This window comes from Bidens hawaiensis, unplaced genomic scaffold (genome assembly GCF_021521415.1).
Source record: "Bidens hawaiensis isolate Kalapana, Puna unplaced genomic scaffold, B.hawaiensis_p1.1 tig00016232_1, whole genome shotgun sequence".
In the NCBI taxonomy this organism is placed as follows: domain Eukaryota; kingdom Viridiplantae; phylum Streptophyta; class Magnoliopsida; order Asterales; family Asteraceae; genus Bidens; species Bidens hawaiensis.
This window is the reverse complement of record NW_027492481.1, coordinates 175,675-182,176: the sequence shown is the minus strand read 5'-3', so window position 1 is coordinate 182,176 and position 6,502 is coordinate 175,675. Positions and strand designations below refer to the sequence as shown.

General features: G+C 36.0%; 1 pseudogene across 1 annotated transcript; it reads right to left on the bottom strand.

Annotated features, from left to right (window-relative positions):
* Window positions 1-2,714: 2,714 nt before the first annotated feature.
* LOC143551036 (receptor-like kinase TMK4) lies at window positions 2,715-4,973 on the bottom strand (annotated as a pseudogene). The gene is made up of 2 exons (XR_013138431.1): window positions 3,488-4,973; window positions 2,715-3,414 (listed from the first exon to the last, which is right to left on the bottom strand). The product of XR_013138431.1 is annotated as a receptor-like kinase TMK4 (transcript).
* Between the last annotated feature and the right edge of the window lie 1,529 nt (window positions 4,974-6,502).

The window sequence follows — 6,502 nt, the reverse complement described above, 5'->3', positions numbered from 1 at the left end:
ATAAATAAAAATACCGATTAAAAATAAACACAAATATCTCAATAAAAATATAGATACCATCAACATCGCATCAAATATTTTAAAAGTACCTAATAATATCTAAGTAATGACAAGTATAAACGAATACTTCCGATTCATCGATTTAAGGGTTAAAGGAATGGGCTCACGTCAACATTAATATGTCGATGGGCCTAAAGGGAATGGCCTTATATTATTATAATATTAGACCAAGTAGGTAATAGGAAATTAAATGAATATATAAACCCGAACAAAATTAAAAAAAAAATAAAAAAAAATTGAAAGGTGAACTTCATTAAAAACCAGTCAAGACGAACTTCTCCAAAAGAGAGAAGAACCGCCCGAAAACAAGAGAAAAAATTACATCACAGATAAATTAAAACTACACCAATTTCGCCAATCAACCGATCCCTCTTTATATCTACTCATATACCAAAGAAATCCCAAGGATTTGACGTCTGCAACAATTTGGGCCACATTCGTAAGTTTCCCATTAAATACTTTATCATTTCTAGACTTCTACATAGTCCAACATGCCCCAATGATAACTACATAAATCCTCTCCTTTTTAGCATTGGACTTGATCAAATATGAGACCATCTTAATCACATCCAAAAGCAAAAAACAAAAAATTGTGGAATTTTACACCATTTTGCTAACACGATCCAAACCCCACAAGCCACCTGACAACCGGAGAACAAGTGATCTATTGATTCTTCTGTTTCCCCACAAAAACTGCATAAACCGTCCCCCACTTGAGCATTCCGTCTTTGAAGAGCGCTTTGGGTAGGGAGCCTATCTAAACTCGCCCTCCACATAAAAATATTATATTTATTTGGTATCCAACTACACCAACTATAAACATAACTATCTTATCTCGGTTCATTATCTTTCAACCATTTTTTGTCTTCCTTAACCAAGTATCTACCATCCGACCCTTGGTTCCAAACCCACATGTCTTCATTTCCATTTAGGCGCACACTCGAGATCAAACGATGACATTCTATTAATTCTTCAACTTCAACAGCAGTGACCAGATATTTATTCCACCTCCATTTTATTCCACCTCCATTGAACAACACAATTTTGATTATCCATAATAAATTTATCCGCTACCGTGCACCATTTATTAGACTCTAAACGGAACAGCGAGGGAAACAAGTTCTTCAGCCAAATTCGTTTGTTAACGAACTTAAAAAACCATTAACAAAAATAAATTAACCATCTTACATGTGTTTAGGCTTATTTGTTTAACTAAAACAACAAAAAAGAAAAATTTTACTATTAAATAAACAAACTTCTCATCACATAATTCAAGAGCGATTCACTGAATATTTGATTTATTACGTGCCTAATAATAACCAAATTGAACCAACCTATGCTCAACTTTATCTTAAACTAATAAAATTATTAAACAAGCATTTCAAGAGTGCGAAATTGATGTTTTAGATAATATAAACCAGTCAAGTCAATACACGAAACTAGAAAATTTATTTAACCGCACAAAACTTTTTACAACTTCAATTTTTGATAACCTAAGTGTTATGTTTAAGAAAATAAACTACATAGTTGTAGGAAAACTTTAACTAGAAAAATTTAATAAAATTTTATTGAAAGTGTGAAAAAACTAGTCATGTGGATAGTTTACTCTTACTGTTGTTATAGTTGGTATGAAAAGTATACCAAAACTGACTTGATCACTTTGATTCTTTTTTTATACAAAGAAGAAAATGTGTTTAATATTTTATTAACAATTAATGCTTATATTTATGTCATTATCGTTGAGATTTCAGTTATTAAAGAAACTAATCAAACCATAAGTTATAACTAGGATGGGTCGTTGTCACAGCAGACACCAGTTCATGTATGTAAAGTCGTACCCATCAACACCAACCAAACCCATGTGCAAAGCTTTCTTTTTCCTGAATTAAAAAAAGACAACATTTTAATAAAATTGACAACTGAGATGTCATCTACCCAACATGTTTTTATTCCACCAAATACTTCCTTTATTATCTTTCCACTCCATTGCCAGCTTACATTTGACCCCAGTGCCTTATTTCCATTTTTATGATAACAAGATAATAATATATTTTCATGTTTGAAAGCTTTAATTATTATCCTAAAAATCAATCATTTTTTTTAGTAAAATGATGATAATATCATGTAACAAAAGTCTCATGTTTAGATCTAGTCTTTAGATTCTTGACTTAATCCTTTAAAAGTCATCATGTTTATTTAACTTGATCTTGCTAATACTTTAAAAACACGATCTTAAACACCCTTCAAAAGTAATCTTGAATGAAGAATGCATAAAACAAGAAATGTGCATATTAAGAACAAAAAAGTGAAGAAAATTCAAGATACCAAGTAAAGATTGTATCCAGTCGTTACTTGTGTCTTGTTTTAACCATTTAAAAGTCGCATGTCCGGTATAAGTACATGATCCCATTAATATTTAAAAAAAACGCAATCCCAAACACCCTTCAAAAGTAATCCCAAACAAGAAATGTGCAAATATTAAAACAAAAAAAAATGAAAAAAAATTAAGAAACCATGTAAAGATTACAAATTTAACTCTCTTTTCAAGTATAATGAAGAAAATTCCAAGAAACCATGTAAGGATTACAAATTTAACTATATTTCTAGCATGTATATGATAAAGAAAATCCAAGAAACCATGTGAAGATTAAAACTTAACTATCTTTCCAAACATATATATACCTTGCAATCAAAAAGATTTAAAGAATCCAGCCAACAAACAATATAAAGATCATTACTACGAATAATGCAGCTTCTAAAGTCAAAAAGAATGAACAAATTAAATAACTGAAATGAGTAACTTTACATATTCTCATCAAAACTTGACCTTTTTTAGCTACCTGCAATCCGTTGACCCGAACGTATCAGCAAGTCCCAACGGTTTAGATGGAATACTCGACTGCGTTTCACCGAACGAATCATCAAACATTCTTGAAGTACCTTCATCCGCCTGCCATCGTTGAAGAACTTGAGGCAGACTCATATGAAGATCAATACCATAACTATCTTCCTCTTCAGAAGATTGTGATGGTTTCCATTGTTGTACTAACGGGCCCAACACATTAACTGCATGATCCATGTCGGGCCTCTGATATGGCTCGCGTGCAGTACAATGGCCCGCTAACTCTGCAACTTTGTATATGCTTTCTAGTGTTTCTTCGTCCTCAGTGTCGAGTGTTTGGTCAATAGCTTTTATTATGTTTTCTTTGGATACAAGAACCCGTCGAAACCATGTCACCAAATGACTTTTGTCATCTGGTATAGTGTCGTCTAGGGCTTTTCGGCCTGTTACCAGTTCCATTAATACGACTCCAAACGCAAACACATCCACTTTTGTAGTCACTCTTCCGGTAGCTGCATAAAACCCGAGGTTAACATTTAGCGAATAATCATAATCAAATAATTAATAGTAATAAAGAAATCTTACCAGCATATTCGGGTGCGAGATAACCAAAAGTTCCAGCTATCCGAGTCTCAAGAGAGTGCTTCCCATCAGGGGCGTTTTTGACCAAACCAAAATCTGCAACTTTGGCCCGCATATCATCACCAAGAAGAATATTAGACGGTTTTAAATCTCTATGAATAAAACTTGACTGTGCCAAACTATGCAAATACTCAACCCCCCTCCCGACATCCAAAGCTATCGACACCAATGGTGTTTCCAGTTAAGCGGGTCAGTTTTATGTTCCCGCCAGTCAAACAAATGTTGACTTAAAGTTCCTTGAGGCATGTACTCGTATACTAAAAGTCGCTCGTTACCGTTAATACAATATCCGAGCAGAGCCACAAGATGTCTATGTCTAACTTTGGTTAAAACCGCAATTTCGGCTTGAAATTCTTTTAACCCTTTTGTTCCCATTATACCCGATTCCATTCTTTTGACTGCTATTTTGGTCCCGTCGTGTAATTCCCCCTTGTAAACAACCCCAAATCCGCCTCTTCCTAAAACGTTTTCATCACTGAAATTGTCGGTCACTTGTCGAAGAAGTTGAATGGAAATGACCACATTACCCCCTTCAAAAACCGACATTTCGGTATGATCACCGCTGCTTTGACTCTGTAACTCGCTAACAACGTTTTGAGCACTCGAACCACCGCCCATTACACTCGCTTTAACCATTTCTCTACCATGTTCTGGATCTTCCACTTTCCCAGGCTTTTGATTTTTCTTTTTAATATAACATTTATAAATCACAAACAATATAATCACAACAAAAACGACAACACCGACGACAATCCCAACAATCGTCCCCGTTGAAACCGAACCCCCTTTTCCCGTCCCACTCGAACTACCCCCACCAGTGTTACCAGAACCCGACCCGGACCCTGGTGTCCCACCCGACACGTTTTGACCCAACAAAACATTACCAGTATGCGTAAACTTAACCCGTGGTGGGAACATAGGTATCGGGCCAGAAAGATCATTATTTGACACATCAAGAAACTGCAAATCCGGTAACGAAGTCAAACTCTCCGGAATCGACCCAACCAAATTATTATCATCCAACGACAAACTCCTCAACGAAGTCAAATTCGCGAAAGCCGGCGAAATAACACCCGAAAACCCCTGTTTCCCCAAACTCACACTAGTCACATTCTTCCCAGAAGAATCACAACTAACAAAAACCCACTCCTTACACGCATCATTCCCTTTCCAAGACTGCGCCAACGACATCGGGTACCCAACCGCCCCAGCAACCTCAAGCAACGCCGTCACTTGCAGGTCACACGGCCCAGGAACCGACAAACAAAAACTATTCGTATCCAACCCCAATTCACTATGCACCCCAGTCTTAAACACAGGCAACGGACCCTGTAACTTATTATTCTGCAAAGTAACATTAACCAAGCTAGGAAGCCCCATCAATGAGTCGGGTACCAAACCTGTTAACTGATTATCCCTAAGTTGCAAATCGAACAAAAGGTCGGGAATAACACCCGTGAACGAATTCGCTTGTAACCAAACCTGACTAAGTTGACTCATTGAACCAATAACCTCAAGGAAACCCGAAAGCCCTTGTAACTGGTTATTCAGCCATAAATTTTGTGTCTGTGACTCTGCTAAACTTAAAGGTAACGGCCCGGTTAAGTTATTATACGACAGCCTAAGGTTTTGTAAAAAACGTAAGGTGTGAAAGATATCCGGAATTGAACCGATAAGGTTAGCATTGCTAGCTTCAAAGTTTTGTAAGTTGGTGTTAAGGGATAACGAGTCTTGCAACGCCCATGCGGAAAGATGTTGGTTTTGAGAAAGGCTGAAGGACTGTAAATTATTAAGACCTGTAAAGAAGTCGGTCGGGATCGACGTGAAGTTGTTGGAGGAGACTGAGTGATGGGATGTTGCCGGTGATGGAGTTACGTTGTAGTTGGTTGAGAGATGGTGGTTAGAAGAAATACGGTGGCGGTGGTTATGGTTGGAAGCGGCGGTTTGTAAGGAAATAGAAATAGCGCGTTTGGTGGTTAGATTTTAGCATTTAATAGCGTGGTGTACCTTTGGGAAAGTCCTTGAAGTTGTAGGGTTTTGACTGGATTGGACCGGTTAGATTGTTTGATATAAGGATGTGCGTTTTTTTATTGGTATCTATTAGTTTTCATAGATAAATAAATATATGTGGAAGTCTTCACCATATGTTTCTAACAATAAAAAGGAAAGAAACTTATGTGTTTTTCTTTTCTTTCCTATTTTTGTTAAAAAGAATGTTAACAGAGAAGACACGGAAGATGAGAGATGTATTAACTAACGATTTACCTTTTTACCTCTTAATTTTGTAGAAATTTCATATATTTTTTTCTCCATTAAATCTCCGTCTCTATTTATAAAGTAAAAGATTTTAAAATTTTTGTATAGCTTCACTATTCATGTCTCTAAAAATTATATTTACGCATTCTATTTTGTATCTTAAGATTGTCCTTGTCGCTTACCAAAAGTGAGAGTTGGTTGAAAAAAAACTAAAAGAATAAATATTCACTTAAATCATGTGGCCGAACTGTAGCACCATTGGTTGACCTTTTTATAATATATTTATAGGACGTGGGATAGTTTAAATAAATTAAAGAATTCATCATGTGTTATCTATTTTCTTTTGAACGATCACCAAAATATTATATTAAATTATAAAAGCATATACCCACGAGATTGGGCATACAAAGATGTGACCCGTGGAGGCAAAGTATAGCTTATGCATCACACACACAACCCCCCCCCCCCCCCCCTCAATAGTATAAATTTATCCGTTTCATCCAAAAATTTTCACCTAAATTTTTGTTCAAACTTCGTTATTGGCGGCCCGCAACCCAAACTTAATCCAGCACCACCACCCATATAACACAATGCTACTCCTAGCTAACCATATTACAATTAATCAGTTCCGCTCATCCCATATCAATGACCTTGCGTCTGTCTTTTTTTTGTTTAAAGAAAGTTAAGAGCTTTAAGCAATTT